The 18,787-nt window shown below is 35.2% G+C and overlaps 1 long non-coding RNA gene across 1 annotated transcript in view; it reads right to left on the bottom strand.

Moving 5' to 3' along the window:
• Window positions 1-245: 245 nt before the first annotated feature.
• LOC309615744 overlaps window positions 246-18,787 on the bottom strand; it is a 116,426-nt gene continuing 97,884 nt past the window's right edge. Inside the window, exon 2 of the long non-coding RNA XR_014237041.1 lies at window positions 246-1,592. This is a non-coding gene — a long non-coding RNA (uncharacterized lncRNA). The remainder of the gene's footprint in view (window positions 1,593-18,787) is intronic.

Raw genomic sequence — 18,787 nt, 5'->3', positions numbered from 1 at the left:
ACATGCAAGGGAATTGGCAAATCTTCCTATTTCATGAGTTAAGACTGATTTTGAACCACAAAATAATTTCTCAGGTCATTTCTGTGGAAAATGTTACCATCGAATACAAATATATTTATTTGTATACACATCTGAATTTACATCATAATTAGTTAGGGAACTAAGAAGATAAATCAGGATAGTAGCAATGAACAATTATAAAACAACAAAAAGAAGAACATGTGTTTATTTTTTTTTTTGGGGGGGGCGAACAATTTTATTTTATTTTATTTTTTATTTTTAAAAAATCTTTATTGGAGTATAATTGCTTTACAATGGTGTGGTAGTTTCTGCTTTATAAAAAAGTGAATCAGTTATACATATACATATATCCCCATATCTCTTCCCTCTTGCATCTCCCTCCCTCCCACCCTCCCTGTCCCACCTCTCTAGGTGGTCACAAAGCACAGAGCTGATCTCCCTGTGCTATGCGACTGCTTCCCACTAGCTATCTATTTTACATTTGGTAGTGTATATATGTCCATGCCACTCTCTCACTTTGTCCCAGCTTACGCTTCCCCCTCCCCATATCCTCAAGTCCATTCTCTAGTAGGTCTGGGTCTTTATTCACGTCTTGCCACTAGGTTCTTCATGACCATTTTTTTTGTTTGTTTTTTAGATGCCATATATATGTGTTAGCATATGGTATTTGTTTTCCTCTTTCTGACTTACTTCACTCTGTATGACAGACTCTAGGTCCATCCACCTCACTACAAATAACTCAATTTCATTTCTTTATATGGCTGAGTAAGATTCCATTGTATATATGTGCCACATCTCCTTTATCCATTCATCTGTTGATGGACACTTAGGTTGCTTCCATGTCCTGGTTATTGTAAATAGAGCTGCAATGAACATTTTGGTACATGACTCTTTTTGAATTATGGTTTCCTCAGGGTATATGTCGAGTAGTGGGGTTGCTGGGTTATATTGTAGCTCTATTTTTCGTTTTTTAAGGAACCTCCATACTGTTCTCCATAGTGGCTGTATCAATTTACATTCCCACCAACAGTGCAAGAGGGCTCCATTTTCTCCACACCCTCTCCAGCATTTATTGTTTGTAGGTTTTTTGATGATGGCCATTCTGACTGATGAGAGATGATATCTCATTGTAGTTTTGATTTGCATTTCTCTAATGATTAATGATGTTGAGCATTCTTTCATGTGTTTGTTGGCAATCTGTATATCTTCTTTGGAGAAATGTCTATTGAGGTCTTCTGCCCATTTTTGGATTGGGTTGTTTGTTTTTTTGATATTGAGCTGCATGAGCTGCTTGCAAATTTTGGAGATTAATCCTTTGTCAGTTGCTTCATTTGCAAATATTTTCTCCCATTCTGAGGACTGTCTTTTCATCTTGCTTATAGTTTCCTTTGCTGTGCAAAAGCTTTTAAGTTTCATTAAGTCTCATTTGTTTATTTTTGTGTTTATTTCCATTTCTCTAGGAGGTGGGTCAAAAAGGATCTTGCTGTGATTTATGTCATAGAGTGTTCTGCCTATGTTTTCCTCTAAGAGTTTTGTAGTGTCTGGTCTTACATTTAGGTCTTTAATCCATTCTGAGTTTATTTTTGTGTATGGTGTTAGGAAGTGTTCTAATTTCATTGTTTTACATGTAGCTGTCCAGTTTTCCCAGCACCACCTATTGAAGAGGCTGTCTTCTCTCCATTTTATATTCTTGCCTCCTTTATCAAAGGTAAGGTGACCATATGTGTATGCGTTTGTCTCTGGGCTTTCTATCCTGTTCCATTGATCTATGTTTCTGTTTTTGTGCCAGTACCATACTGTCTTGATTATTGTAGCTTTGTAGTATAGTCTGAAGTCAGGGAGCCTGATTTCTCCAGCTCTGTTTTTCTTTCTCAAGATTGCTTTGGCTATTCGGGTTCTTTTGTGTTTCCACACAATTTATGAAATTTTTTGTTCAGAACATGTGTATTTTTATTCATGATAAAAAAAACAAGCCAGAATAAGAGACCCTAAATTGAATGAATACCTGGGTAAGTAGAAGCTCTGAAAATTGTGATGGCAAAAATCCTGGGCCTCAGTAAATAATACAGGGTTCAATACATCAAACCATTATACCATCATCTGTGATAATCTAATAGTACAACGGAGGTGTAGTGTAGTAAGTGTTCCCAGAGTTGACTTCTCCTCACTACAATTTCTAAAAATAAGGGTATCAGAATGACTCTAAAAACAGTTGAGGAGTATGGCTGTTACTGGGCCTGGTATCAATAATGTAAATTAAATTTCATATTATTTTGGGTTTTCATAGAGGGGATCTTTCTGGTCACAAGGAAACGTCACTTTGTTTTGTTTTACTTTTCATAATAATAATAATAATAGGAGACTATGTGCTTCTTTGAATCATAGACTTATGCACTCAATATACTTTTCAAAATATCTAAGAGTTACACTGGGCTCATTTGAGTACATGGGGGAGAGTTGGAGTCAATAAATATGAGAGGTACATAGGGACATAAATTGCATGGAGATAACATTCTAACTGTCCCCATCTGTTCTCAATTGCAAGTTGGTAAATGTGTGTGTTGAGTGGGTTTATAATGGATAGAATGGGCTCTTTTAAAAGGGCTAGAAAATGTTCCTCAAATGGCATAGTTGATTTCATAGAAGTGAGTTACAAGATACTAATAGGAAATGTTGATTATACGGTTGCTTTTAATGCAATGTGGCCACATCCATTTATGAGAATCATGTATCACTACATTGTGGTACCTGTGGTACCCCCACTGTGTCTTCAGGGTCACTGACTTCTGTCACAATCCCTGATGCCACTGTTTCACACAAATGATTTAGTTCACAAGTTTCTAAATAAGTTTTTCAGTTCCTCTGCATCTGGGAAAATTCCAATACATCCCCAAAAAACCAGAAGCTCACTATATGACATTAAATCTCAAGGAGGTGGGATGCATTCTCCTTCTGAGGAGATGTCAAAGATTCTGATAGTGGATTAATTAGAAAAGATCCTGCAGGTGATCCTACAGATGATCTCCCCATTTCCATTATTGCTCTTTTGCAAGCCATTTCCCATATAGGACCAGAGTGATCAACTTAAAACATAAATTAAATCATATCACCCTACATAGAACTTTTCAATGATTTCACAATGCACTGGGGTGGGAGTTGAGGTGGGGAGAAGAAATGCATTACCTTTTATACAGTTCTTGAGTCCCTGTGCTAATTGCCCCTGCCTGACCTTCTTTCAGTTCTTCAAGATCCCATAGGTTCTTTCCTTGCTTTTCTGCTTAAAACTCTTTTCCTTGACTTTTTGCTTGCTAATATCACTCTTCCTTCAGATAGCATCTTAAAATAATTACCTTTCCTGAGACGACTCCCAATATAAATTAAGATCTTCTGTAATATTTCTATAGAAATATGGACTTATCATAGTGCTCATCAATTTAATAATTATATTGTAAAGACATTGTTTATTGCTTGCATTCCCCGTTAGTAGGTTTCTGATAGCTGGGATGATGTTTGTTGGTTCATCACTCTATATTCAGAATGTAGTATAATGCCAAGTATATAGTAGATACTCAGTAAATTGATGAAAGAGTAAATGAATGTATAATGGTGTTTTTAAGGTGTCAACACTGCCAGGTTACAATACCCATTAATTCAAAAAAGCACAACCAAAGTGTTGCTGTGAAGATATTTTGCAAATACAATTAAAGGTTAATCTGTTGACTTAAAGAAAGGGAGTTTATCCTGGATAATCAATTGGAAGTCTTTAAAACCTGGGCTGGGATTCCCCTCAAGGGAAAAGAAACTCCACCTGTGTCTATGGTTGAACTCTGACTGGTAGAGAAGGAGTGAATGAATGGGTACTATCTGTGCCACCTTACTGACCTTCTGAGCAAGTCACTTATTTACTCCATGTAAAATACGCAGAATGCAAAATTATAGTGCCTATCTCACAGAGCGGTTGATAGAATTACAAATGTAATGGTTATAAAAAATATGGCACAATGTTTAGTATGTAGTTCGATAAATAGTTGTTATAATTATTATGAAATACTTATAAAACATGCTTTAATTAAAATAGATGTACTACTTTCTTATCAAATATATGCAGTATCTTTAAATATTATTCTCGAATTGTCGCCAGGTATATGATTCAATGAAAACAAAGTAACACACCATTTAAATAAAGAAAAGTAGAAATTACTGACTCAGAAAAGAATAAATATTGAGAAATTGAAGCAAAGTATCTCCTCCTGGTTCACTTCTGTAATACATATATTTCTCTTTTTTTAACATCTTTATTGGAGTATTATGCATTACAATGGTGTGTTAGTTTCTGCTTTATAACAAAGTGAATCAGCTATACATATACATATACCCCCATATCTCCGCCCCCTTGCATCTCCCTCTCACCCTCTCTATCCCACCCTTCTAGGTGGTCACAAAGGACTGAGCTGATCTCCCTGCGTAATGTGGCTGCTTCCCACTAGCTATCTGTTTTACACTTGGTGGTGTATATATGTGCATGCCACTCTCTCACTTCACCCCAGCTTACCCTTCCCCCTCCCCATGTCCTCAAGTCCATTCTCTATGTCTGCATTTTTATTCCTGTCCTGCCCCTAGGTTCTTCAGAACCTTTTTTTTTTTTTTTTTAGATTCCATATATATGTGTTAGCATACAGTATTTGCTTTTCACTTTGTGACTTACTTCACTCTGTATGACAGACTCTAGGTCCATCCACCTCACTACAAATAACTCAGTTTTGTTTCTTTTTATGGCTGAGTATTATTCCATTCTATATATGTGCCACGTCTTCTTTATCCATTCATCTGTCGATGGACATATAGGTTATTTCCATGTCCTGGCTATTGTAAATAGTGCTGCAATGAACATTGTGGTACATGACTCGTTTTGAATTACAGTTTCCCACAGTGTCGAGTAGTGGGATTGCTGGGTCATATGGTAGCTCTATTTTTAGTTTTTTAAGGAACCTCCATACTGTTCTCCATAGTGGCTGTATCAAATTACATTCCCACCAACAGTGTAAGAGGGTTCCCTTTTCTCTACACCCCCTCCAGCATTTAATGTTTGTAGATTTCTTGATGATGGCCATTCTGACTGGTGTGAGGTGATACCTCTTTGTAGCTTTGATTTACATTTCTCTAATGATTAGTGATGTTGAGAATTCTTTCATGTGTTTGTTGGCAATCTATTTATCTTCTTTGGAGAAATGTCTATTAAGGTCTTCCATCCATTTTGGGATTGGGTTTTTTGTTTTATTGATATTGAGCTGCATGAGCATCTTGTTAATTTTGGAGATTAATCCTCTGTCAGTTGCTTCATTTGCAAATATATTCTCCCATTCTGAGGGTTGTCTTTTCGTCTTGTTTATGGTTTCCTTTGCTGTGCAAAAGCTTTTAGGTTTCTTTAGGTCCCATTTGTTTATTTTTGTGTTTATTTCCATTTCTCTAGGAGGTGGGTCAAAAAGGATCTTGCTGTGATTTATGTCATAGAGTGTTCTGCCTCTATTTTCCTCTAAGAGTTTAATGGTGTCTGGCCTTACATTTAGGTCTTTAATCCATTTTGAGTTTATTTTTGTGTATGGTGTTAGGGAGTGTCCCAATTTCATTCTTTTAACATGTAGCTGTCCAGTTTTCCCAGCACCACTTATTGAAGAGGCTGTCTTTTCTCCACTGTATATTCTTGCCTCCTTTATCAAAAATAAGTTGACCATATGTGCTTGGTTTTGTCTTTGGGCTTTCTCTCCTGTTCCATTGATCTGTATTTCTGTTTTTGTGCCAGTACCATACTGTCTTGATTACTGTAGCTTTGTAGTATAGTCTGAAGTCCAGGAACCTGATTCCTCCAGCTCTTTTTTTCTTTCTCGAGATTACTTTGGCTATTCTGGGTCTTTTGTGTTTCCATGGAAATTGTGAAACTTTTTGTTCTTGTTCTGTGGAAAATGCCATTGGGAATTTGATAGGGATTGCATTAATACTGTAGATTGCTATGGGTAATATCATCATTTTCACAATGTTGATTCTTCCAATTCAAGAACATGGTATATCTCTCCATCTATTTGTATCATCTTTAATTCTTTCATCAGTGTCTTATAGTTTTCTGCATGCAGGTCATTTGTCTTCTTAGGTAGGTTTATTCCTAGGTATTTTATTCTTTGTGTTTCCGTGGTACATGGGATTGTTTCCTTAATTTCCCTTTCATATTTTTCATTATAAGTGTATAGGAATGCAAGAGATTTCTGTGCATTGATTTTGTATCCTGCTACTTTACCAAATTCATTGATTAGCTCTAGTAGCTTTCTGGTAGCATCTTTACAATTCTCTCTGTATAGTATCATGTCATCTGCAAACAATTAGAGCTTTACTTCTTCTTTTCCATTCTGATTGCTTTTATTTCTTTTCCTTCTCTGATTGCTGTGGCTAAAATTTCCAAAACTATGTTAAATAATAGTGGTGAGAGTGGACAACCTTCTCTTGTTCCTGACCTTAGAGGAAATGGTTTCAGATTTTCCCCTTTGAGAACAATATTAGCTGTGGGTTTGTCATAAATGGCCTTTATTATGTTGAGGTAAGTTCCGTCTATGCCTACTTTCTGGAGGGTTTGTATCATAATTGGGTGTTGAATTTTTTCGAAAGCCTTTTCTGCATCTATTGAGATAATCATACGTTTTTTTCTCCTTTTATTTGTTAATATGGTTTATCACATTGATTGATTTGTGTATATTGAAAAATCCTTACATTCCTGGGATAAAACCCACTTGATCATGCTGTATGATCCTTTTAATGTGCTCTTGGATTCTGTTTGCTTGTATTTTGTTGAGGATTTTTGCATCTATGTTCATCAGTGATATTGGCCTGTAGTTTTCTTTCTTTGTGACATCTTTGTCTGGTTTTGCTATAGGGTGACAGTGGCCTCATAGACAGAGTTTGGGAGTGTTCTTCCCTCTGCTATATTTTGGAAGAGCTTGAGAAGGATAGGTGTTAGCTCTTCTCTAAATGTTTGATAGAATTCACCTGTGAAGCCATCTGGTCCTGGACTTTTGTTTGTTGGAAGATTTTTAATCACAGTCTCAATTTCAGTGCTTGTCATTGGTCTGTTTATATTTTCTATTTATTCCTGGTTCAGTCTTGGAAGGTTGTGCATTTCTAAATATTTGTCCATTTCTTCCAGGTTGTCCAGTTTATTGGCATTTAGTTGCTTGTAGTAATCTCTCATGATCCTTTGTATTTCTGCAGTGTCAGTTGTTACTTCTCCTTTTTCATTTCTAATTCTATTGATTTGTGTCTTCTCCCTTTTTTTCTTGATGAGTCTGGCTAATGGTTTATCAAATTTTTTTTTTTTTTTTATCTTCTCAAAGCATGAGCTTTTAGTTATATTGATATTTGCTATTTTTTCCTTCATTTCTTTTTCATTTATTTCTAATCTGATCTTTGTGATTTCTTGCCTTCTGCTAACTTCGGGGTTTATTTTTTTTTTTCCTTCTTTCTCTATTTGCCGTAGGTGTAAGTTTAGGTTGTTTATTTGAGATGTTTCTTGTTTCTTGAGGTAGGATTGTATTGCTATAAAGTTCCCTCTTAGAACTGCTGTTGCTGCATATTATAGGCTTTGGGTATTAATTTATTTCTATATATTGTTTATATACTCTTTGATTTCTTCAGTGATCTCTTAGTTATTTAGTAGCACACTGCCTAGCCTCCAAGTGTTTGTATTTTTTACAGATTTCTTCCTGTAATTGATATCTAGTCTCATAGTGTTGTGTTTGGAAAAGATACTTGATACAATTTCAAATTTCTTCAATTTTCCAAGGTTTGATTTGTGACCCCAGATATGATCTATCCTGGAGAATGTTCCATGAGCACTTGAGAAGAAAGTGTATTCTGTTGTTTTTGGATAGAATGTCCTCTAAATATCAATTAAGTCAACCTTGTTTAATGTATCATTTACAGCTTTTGTTTCCTTATTTATTTTCATTTTGGAATATCTGTCCATCGGTGAAAGTGGGGTGTTAAAGTCCCCTACTATGATTGTGTTACTGTCGATTTCCCCTTTTATGGCTGTTGGTATTTGCCTTATGTATTGAGGTGCTCCTATGTTGGGTGCATAAATATTTACAATTGTTATATCTTCTTCTTGGATTGATCCCTTGATCATTATGTAGTGTCCTTGTCTCTTATAATAGTCTTTGTTTTAAAGTCTGTTTTGTCTGATATGAGAATTGTTACTCCAGCTTTCTTTTGATTTCCATTTGCATGGAATATCTTTTTCCATCCTCTGACTTTCAGTCTGTATGTGTCCCTAGGTCTGAAGTGGGTCTCTTGTAGACAGCATATCTATAGCTCTTGTTTTTGTATCCATTTAGCCAGTCTATATCTTTTGGTTGGAGCATTTAATCCATTTACATTTAAGGTAGCTGTCATTATGTATGTTCCTATTACCATTTTCCTAATTGTTTTGGGCTTGCTATTGTAGGTCTTTTCCTTCTCTGGTGTTTCCTGCCTAGAGAAGTTCCTTTAGCATCTGTTGTAAAGCTGGTTTTGTGGTGTTGAATTCTCTTAGCTTTTTCTTGTCTGTAAAGATTTTAATTTCTCCGTCAAATCTGAAGGAGATCCTTGCTGGGTAGAGTAATCTTGGTTGTAGGTTTTTCCCTTTCATCACTTTAAATATGTCCTGCCACTCCCTTCTGGATTGCAGAGTTTCTGCTGAACGAGCAGCTGTTAACCTTATGGGGATTCCCTTGTATGTTATTTGTTGCTTTTCTCTTGCTGCTTTTAATAATTTTTCTTTGTATTTAATTTTGATAATTTGGTTAATATATGTCTTGGTGTGTTTCTCCTTGGATTTTTCCTGTATGGGATTCTCTGTGCTTCCTCAACTCGATTAACTATTTCTTTTCCCACATTAGGGAAGTTTTCAACTATAATCTCTTCAAATATTTTCTCAGTCCCTTCCTTTTTTTCTTCTTATTCTGGGACCCCTATAATTACAATGTTGTTGTGTTTAATGTTGTCCCAGAAGTCTCTGAAACTGTCCTCAATTCTTTTCATTCTTTTTTCTTTATTCTGCTCTGTGTTAGTTATTTCCACTATTTTATCTTCCAGTTCACTTAACCGTTCTTCTGCCTCAGTTTTTCTGCTATTGATTCCTTCTGGAGAAATTTTAATTTCATTTATTGTGTTGTTCATCATTGTTTGTTTGTTTTTTAGTTCTTCTAGGTCCTTGTTAAACGTTTCTTCTATTTTCTCCATTCTATTTCCAATATTTTGGATCATCTTTGCTATCATTACTTTGAATTCTTTTTCAGGTAGACTGCCTATTTCCTCTTCATTTGTTTGGTCTGGTGGGTTTTAACCTTGCTCTTTCATCCACTGTGTATCTCTGTGTCTTTTCATTTTGCTTAACTTACTGTGCTTGTGGTCTCCTTTTCACTGGCTGCAGGTTCATAGTTCCCATTGTTTTTGGTGTCTGCCTCCAGTGGCTAAGGTTGGTTCAGTGGCTTGTATAGGCTTTCTGGTGGAGGGGACTGGTGCCTGTGTTCTGGTGGATCAGGCTGGACCTTGTCTTTCTGGTGGGCAGGACTGTGTCCAGTGGTGTGTTTTGGGGTGTCTGTGACCTTATTATGATTTTAGGCAGCCTCTCTGCTAATGGGTGGGGTTCTATTCCTGTCTTGCTAGTTGTTTGCCATAGGGTGTCCAGCACTGGAGGTTGCTGGTCATTGAGTGGAGCTGGGTCTTAGCATTGAGATGAGATCTCTGGGAGAGCTTCACTGATTGATATTAGGTGGAGCTGGGAGATCTCTGATGGACCAATGTCCTGAACTCAGCTGTCCCACCTCAGAGACACAGGCCTGACACCCGGGTGGAGCACCAAGACACTGTCAGCCACACGGATTTTCTACAACCTGAATTTTTCACTTGTTCTCAGCCTACTGCTTTTAAAAGTAGATGAATTAATATTGCTGATATTAATTATCTTTCAACTTCATGATTGATAATATTTGGGGGAAAGAATGATATTCTATTCAAATGTCAGGTCAAAAGCTTATCCACACATCAATTTGTCAATCCAGGATCTTAGGAAGTGACAGAATGACTGCAGCTGTACAGGCACCAAGAGTGAGATCACAAAACAAGTTTGTGCTGCCTCCTGGTGGCACCTGATTCATGGGTGCTCAATAAATGGCCATTACTTTCAGTAGTCTGTAAATTCACTGGGGGCTCCTGGGTTTCTTTCTTGGGCAGCCACAATGGAGGTCTGTCTGCATGCTCTGCAGTCTTTGCACAACACAGAAGTGGGGTGACTGCATCCCCTGTGCCACATCCACACAGCACTCTACATCCTTTACACCCCCTTAGCCCGCCCCCCACCCCAGAGACCTTCCACAAGGCTCTAACCCAGGCCTTAGCTGGGCCCTGAACGACAAGGCTGTGAGGATGCCCCCCTGGAGCTAGAAGCTCAGATTTTGCACCATGCTTCCCTGGCCCCAGGCAGCCGTTGTCCTCAGGCTGGAGGAATTGCACGCAGCTGCGAGCCTTCCCTACCTATATTTCTTGAGTCAGTAATTTTCTTCATTTAACTATTGTGTTACTTTTGTTTTCATTGAAAAAAATGATATATATATTCATATATATTATATGTATCTTAAATGTCATATAACTTTGGATCAGGTACTCATTCACATTATGCTTGATTCATATTCAAGTTTCACCTGAGGTTATTAAATAATCAACTTGGATTCTAAATAGATTCTTTTAAACAATAAACTTAAACATTTTAACTTTCAGCAGAGATAGTAATGGAAGTGGAAATGTGAACGTGATTAATTCAAATTTGACAGAGGTTAACAATCAGCCATTCTGTTCAAATAGAGTAATCTGATATAAAATGTGCTTGACTTTACAGTTGGCCTATTTTTAAAGCCTTTGGAAAAAAATTATATCTAAATGATTGTTTGCCTCTGTAATATCAATATGGAAGAGCAGTAAGAAACTCAAAGTTTTAACAATGTTCTTTCACCACAGAACTATATACAGGTGTCTGTCATTTTCAATTAAGATATACAGCAAAAGGCAATAAGACTTTTCTGGGAAAAAATTGTTTGGTATATCTTTAGCTGTGGAGAAAAGCAAAAGGTTCATATTTTCTGTGCGTATTTTTAATTGATCAACATCATTGTCACCACACCTGAAGACTGACAAGACATTTCCTGTACCTTCTTTGCCAGCTTTGCACAGATCAGTTTTAACAAGAATCCTGCTAAGTGGGTTTAGAGAGAATCCCCTACCCTTGACATCTGATCACCCTCACCTGCCTTCAGCAAGAATTCTGTAAGGTCTGTTTAGCAAGAATCCACCCTGCCTTGTTATACCTTCTTAGTACTTTTCCACCCACCAAATCCCCGCCTATTCTTTAGCTACAAATTTTCATTTGTTCTTTTCTGGCTTCAAAATTGAGCCAGTCTTTCTCCACTATTGTGGTAGTCCTGACTAGTCTTCCTTACCATTTTAACAGAATAATTTTTTTCTTTAGCAAGAATCTAAAAGTTAATCAAAAGGAAAGAAGGGGTTTTTTTTGTTTTTTTGTTTTTTGTTTTTTTTTTTGCCTTAAGCTTATTGTGTATCTGCCTGCATGTGGAGCAATTCAATAATATAAGAAAAAAAGTTCAGTGAAATCATGAGTTTTTTAAAAAGATGACATAAGAGGGTAACCATACACAGTTTCTGCATTCTATCTTTCTTCTTCCCAATATCTCTCTCTTTCTCTTCATGGTTACATTGAAATGCAAATGAATCTCTTTATAAGATTTAACATTTGAAACAAACCATTTTAGTATTTTGCATTTCAATTGAAATAACAAAGAGTATAAAGATAACCCCATCAATGTTGTTTCAAAAACAAATTCATCCTACAGATAATAGTCCTGAAAAATGTTTTAATGTAAATTGACAGACAAAACCTTTGCACTGGAAATATGAGTTACATTTTTTCTTATCTGCATTATGTTAAAGATTTACGGATGGAATTATTTGGATTGAAAAACAGCTAAATCTCCTTTACCTTGAAAAGTGTAAAAAGAGAGAAAAATTGGATAGTTTGGAAAAGTAGGCTTGGTAATTAATATTTCATTCATTCTACCTATGAATAGGAGAGAATTTTTAAAATTTCCCCACAAATCCTGTATACAAACTCTCATATTTCATGTTACTTTGAATCTTAAAATTTTATATCTGAAAAGCAGGGCCATCTGGTATAAAAGTAGAACTCACAATACTATAACATTTTCAATTAAAAATAATTATATATGATAAGCTTTTCCTTGAGGAATAATCATCTTTTTATGAAATAATCATATCAGAGACACATGACTATTTAAAAGAATTTTTTTAATGTGCTAAAAGTTTAGAATAGAGATACCAAAATGTCTTTCTGCCTTTGGGTACCTTAAATAGGCACTTTGAAACCAATTGTTTGTAACCCAAAACATTTTCAGATTTTAACAACTAGTTAATTTAAGTCCCTCTGATAATAAATAGGTACCAGACAGGTATTGGGGAGGGGAGGCACAATAGAAAAAAAATTGCCTTTCATTTTCATGAATTTCTAATTTTTCAAAAATTTAATAAACTTTATTTTTTTAGAGTATTTTAAGATTTATAAAATTGAGCAGTTAAGTACAAAGAGTTCCCTGTGTATCAGCTCTCTCCCCATCCCATATATGATTTCCCCTATTATTAACGTTTTGCATTAGTGTGGTACATTTGCTATAATCAATGAGTCAATATTGATACATTATTATTAAATTAAGCCCATGACTTACATTAGGATTCACTCTTTGTGTTGTACCAGATAGGTAATTTTGATTATTAAATAAAATCTTTCACCATTTAAACACTACTGATAACAAATTGGCTATAAAGTAAAAATTGGTGGGAAGACAAGTTCAAATAATCAATGATAATACTTTATGTAATCACATAATGGCCTCCATCTTTTCTGATACTTGCACTCTAAATTGGAATTAGAAAGGGACAGGAGAGATCCCTGAATACCAAACCCAATCTCAGGTTTCTAATTGGGAACTAAATCTCTTTGTTCTTTTTTTATTTTCCACCGATATCTCAGATGCTCAGAGCAGATTTAATTTTTATTTATAAGCCAAAAAAATGAAGAGAGTGGCACCATTTAATATCCATAAGTCCAAAAATTTAAGGTTCAATATTAATTTGTTTTGTAGGAGAGCTAAATTTGCCACCCCAAAATATGTCTCTTTGGCATGTAGATTATTTTTAGCTGAAGACAATCAAGGCCCAAAAGGAAGAAACTTTGACATCCTCTCTGACTGCCTAAAAGAATTTAGATAGAGGATCTGTTCCAGGAATAGCGCTATCACCATAGATAACTATAGTATGAACTAGGTCTGTAGACAGGAAGGAACCTAGAAAAGTCTGTTTGCTAAAATTCCTCTCTGCATGGACCAGCAAACATTTGTTTACCAAACGTTTGGTCTTCCATCTTCATGTGTATTGCCTTCATCCCCTTTGAAGTCCCAAACCACTACCTCCAACATTATCCTTTGTCTTTAAATACTATATCCATAGTATTTAAAGTGATGGTTTCAACCATTTCAGTGTTACTCAGTTTTCCTGTCTCTGTCCCATGAATACATGTTATTAAACTTTTGTTTGATTTCCTCCTGTTAATCTGTCTATGTCAATTTAATTCTTAGACCAGTCTTAAGAATCTAGGAGAGTAGGGGAAAATTCCTTCCTCCCTGACAGCTTATTCACCGTAAGATGAGTGTTCCTCCTTTAAACATGATTACTTATCAAAGGGTTTCAAGCAGATGCTCAACTAAATGATGAATCCATTATTGTTGCAGTATTTGATCTATACTGGACAATATGTTTAAATCAGTTCAGGTATAGCTTTATCATATAAAAGTGGTTCTCAATGCAATGCAAATAATAATGGCCATATAACTGTGTGACCTGTTTTCTTTGCTTAAACCAACAAATAGATTAACAGAGACAGACTATCAGGAATAAACCCATGTTAAAGGCAATGGAAAATTTAGAACTGTCATTTCTCTGCAAGTAAATCAAACTCAACAATTAAAAATCTGTTTAAATATATAATCAAATAACTTACACAGCCACTATAATATTTTTTTAACTAATTCAGAAATTCTCTTGGGTTTGGTGTGAATGTGTGCATGCTATGTGCATACGTATGGGTATCAAGTGCATGTGAATATTACATGTGTATATTGTGTGTGCACACATGAGTGTATTGTGTGTATGTGTGCATTTTAAGAAACAATTTTGTGGTCAGCCCAGATTTATGCCAATTTAAATTAGAATGAGCTTAATTATAATTATATTAGTTAATCTTCAGAAATAAGGGCTAGGGAAGAGACAGTGATGTACTTGGACTTTTAAGAACAGTTTAGATCAAATGCTATAAAAGATTAATAAATGACATCTTCAAGGAGATCTATAATATATCCCTAAAGTTAGCTATGAAACTAGATAGCAGGCCTGTTATTTGCTTCTATGTGATTATGAAAGAACTAAAACATCTCACACTAATAATCCAAATTACACTGTACCACTTGAACCACTTAAGTCTTTTCTCTGTACAATAAACACTAAACACACACCTAGTAACTGGCAACCAGTTCCAGTTTCCAAATTGAAATAACAGTAACCACACCTTTCTTCACCCATAATACACAGTAACACACAGACCACACAGCTGGCATCAATTAACTCTGATTTAAAATATTATAGTTGATTTGGCATCAGAGCTTTCATTCCCAGCCCTTCCGCTCAGCACTGTGTCACTTAGCCAATTTTATTTACATCAATTGAAAACTAGCATAAAAAGGATTAGGCACACTGCAATCTAATAAAACACAAACGAATATTAAAACTTCAACCACTTTTTTTTCCTATTTCAGTTCTAGTTGGGGTATAGCCAAATGGAAACCATTTAGAATGTTAAAGGTGTTTTAAGATTTTTTGATAAGCTTATTTAAATGGACTAGCTCCAAAGTAACTACACTATATCTATGAAAAAACACTGTAAAAGAACAGTGCTTATTCAATAGCAAGATAATTAGAAGCAAATGGGAAATTATCTCAAAATGTAAAACGTTTCACGTTATGTCCCATTTTAACATGAGCAGAACACTTCGTTTGTCAAAGGCCCTTGCTTTGAAAGAGTACTATAAAAATGTACACACCTGCTTGGAGCTCATTGTAGCATTAACTACCTGAATTGCAAACGGTAATAGGCAACTGTGTACATTAGGAATAATTTGAGCCAGTAACTAGATGGACATTTTTCTGGGAATTATTTAACAAAGATGGCTTTGTAATCTTAAGCCTAAGGTTATTTACAAAGGTTCAGCCAATGTGTAAAATAAAATTTTAGGAGATTCATTTAAAATAAACGTTTTCTATTTAAAAGTTCTTTTCTTAAATAAAAGATAGAATTTAGCTATCATGCAATCTGTATCTAAATTTTATTGAATATAATTTATATATTTTTAAAAATTTTATTGTCTATACTTTCACAGAGAGAATATTCAAAAATCACAAATGTGATCTTGACTTCCTTGCATAAAATTCTTCAAATTGCTCCCTGTTGCTCTGATGATCAAGTCCAAAGTCCCTAATATGACCTTACATTTCGTCATAAAAGCACCTTCACTTACCACTACACCCTTACTCTCTCTTTCACCCCCATCCCCAGATCTTGGCACATGTAGTCTTTGTTTTAGTCATACATTATTGTTTTAATTTCCTGTATGTTCCTGGCTCTCTCTTGCCTCTAGGCACTGAATGTGATATTTTCTTTGCATATGATATTTTCTCATCCTACAACACTCACCCCCATCTCATCCTTCTTCGATTTAATTCTCTGTGTAGGAGTCGCTTCCCCTGGAAGTCTCTCCCAGGCTCACCAAGTCTGTGTTGATGTCTAGACTGTATGCTGCAGAGCAGCATCTACTGCCTCTATCAAAAGACATTCAAATTGCCTTCTTACTTGTCCACGTCCTCATTGACTAAGTTCAATGATATAAGCAGTCATGTCTGTCTTATCTGATATTTTATCCCTAACCCTGGTACACAATAGAAGTCAATACATGTATACTGACCAAGTGAATGAATGACAAAATCTGCAAAAATTGATGATGGCATTAGTTGAAAGAGAAAAGAATGACTGCACTTTTAGGATTGAGAGTCTCTGAGAGCTAAGATTAAGTGAAGGACTGAATAAGTCTTGTTTTCTTCCTAATGTCCCCCAGAAAGTTATTTCACCTTTGTATGATGAGGTTAAATGGGGACAATGATAACAGTGCCTATTTCATAGGGTTTCCTTGAATTTAAATTAATTAACATACAAAGGCACTTAGAACTATGCCTGAGTTCTAAGTTCTAAGCACTGACTTCTTAAGTGCTTTATTCGTGATTTGTATTATAAAAGAAAATTGCACCAGACTAGTTAAAAAAACAAAGAAGACTTTGTTCAAGATTATTGCAGTAGGGAAAGAGACAATTGCAATAGCAGAAAGATATTGAGCTTAACTCCATTGAAACAAAAGGCAGAAGTGTTTTTAAGTACCGGAAGATATTAGGGGTCACATGTGATTAGGACATCTGTGTTTGCTGATTGGTGCCTATTAAGTTAGGCTCCTACCTTCCCACAGAGAATGGAAGACAGGGGCACTATTTTTTTTTTTTTTTTTTTTTTTTTTTTTTGTGATTACATTTCAAAGAGATTGTTCCCAGATCCTTGAGAAACGCATTCCTGGGTTGTAGAAGATTTACATCTCAAAGAGGCAGAGAAAGAATTTAAAATTGCAAGTTTTCTAACTTAAATGAAAAGGGAGGTCAGAAAGAAACCTGGCTAAAATTTAGTCAAGCTCAGGGGAACTCTTTAAGACTACCTTGGCCAGTATCAAATATTTTACTGTAATTAAATAGTAGGGGTGAGGGTAAACTGATTTTGATATTTTTTAAATGTTACTGAATATCTTCTTTTATGTTTCCAATATCTGTTGCACACACCAAATAAGGTCAACATTTTTTAAATTAAAATGTCATTTTATGCTGCTAAAGTCTTTGTTAGCTCCATAAAATATGTCATAGAGTCAGAATGGGAGCTAATGAGAACACAATGAGATATCCCTTCAGACAGTGGCAAAAGACAAGAGAAGGGTACCAACGTATTAACTAATAGATGATAGGCCATACCAAATGCACATCACTTAACTCCAGGCTAGATATCATAGATTTTTAATCTACAAACCATGAAATTTCTACCATTATAAAATGTATTATACTTCCTAGGGAGGAGTGTTTCACATTCTAAAAGTTATTTGAGTATTTGAATAGACCTGTCTGAGAAGCTATTAATCACCTTCAACTCACCGAATTTTAATCATCAACATATCAAATCATTCAATATGTTTCCAATTTTACTAAAAATGTTATACATTTTATATCATAACACAGACAACTACTATTTAATCAGAGAGTAATGGGCTAAAATATGACACCTGCTGACTAAACTTACTAATGTAATTTCAACCTTCAAAAGCAGCTTTTGTGTAGTATTCATACTTAAGAGAAGCAAACATGACTGAACTAATACATTATATTCAGCTACAACTGCAGTGAATACCTTCTAATTATCTTAATGGCTCCTTAATAGGTCACTAATTACAGACGGGGAAGAACAGAGGAAATTCAAGGCATGACTGAAAAATAACAGACTCTACTCTGGATTAACTCCACATAAGAAAAAGAATAATGTGATAACATCAGTCAGTGATAACAAGGAGCTTGGACATTACATGCCTTGTACGTCTTACCTCTTCATTCCTCAATTTTCCATGTATATACTAAAAGCACCACGCCTTTACTGCCAATGTAGGCATGACTTTGTAAACTTCCAAGACTACAATACAAATTCTAATCTCTTACTTCTTCTAATCCCTCTCTCTTGCTCCAATCTCATGCATCTAATATACCTAGAAATCTCTAGGATTAAGTTTTCTCTTTTTCCCCATTGAACTGGAAGCTGAGACTCACATTTGACCCTTTTTTTTGTTGTTTTTTAATCTCAACCCACAATAAAAGCCAAGGCCATGCATTTTAGGCCATGCAATATATAGAAAATATATTTTCTATAATATATTTTAGTGCTTCTACTCCCCAATGCCCTATAAAATGAGAAAAAAATCCACAAGCTTATCTGTCCTTCTCTCTTTTGGAAGGTCAATCGTTAGAACTGAGATCAAACAGAAAAATTATATTCAAGGTACTTCCCTTTCAAAACGTTTTAAAGCATGGTAGGACCATCTTAATACGTTTACAGAGAAGTAAGAATAAATGAAGGTAAGACATGCTCTTAACTTAAGTCCATTCTGTGGTCACTTAATGATTCTCTCTTTTTCAATGATGTTACTTTTCTCGGTCAGGCTGACACATATAATACAGTTGGAGTAATGCAAATTGGATTGTATTATGTTGACTGATCTGAGCACTTAAATAAAATTTGACATCCTTGATTAATTTTTATGTCTTGAATTACTACTACCTAAAAAAAACTAGTATCTATTCAATGGTAAAATGTGTAAAATATCAACCCTATAGGAAAGTAAGACTCCCAGTTTGTCAAAAAAAAAAAAAAAAAAAATTTACTAAGCACTAGTAACATAATGAAAAGTGATATAGGAGT

The sequence above is a fragment of the Balaenoptera borealis genome (assembly GCF_965194805.1).
Source record: "Balaenoptera borealis genome assembly, chromosome: 18".
Taxonomy (NCBI): domain Eukaryota; kingdom Metazoa; phylum Chordata; class Mammalia; order Artiodactyla; family Balaenopteridae; genus Balaenoptera; species Balaenoptera borealis.
This window is presented reverse-complemented; position numbering and strand designations above follow the sequence as displayed.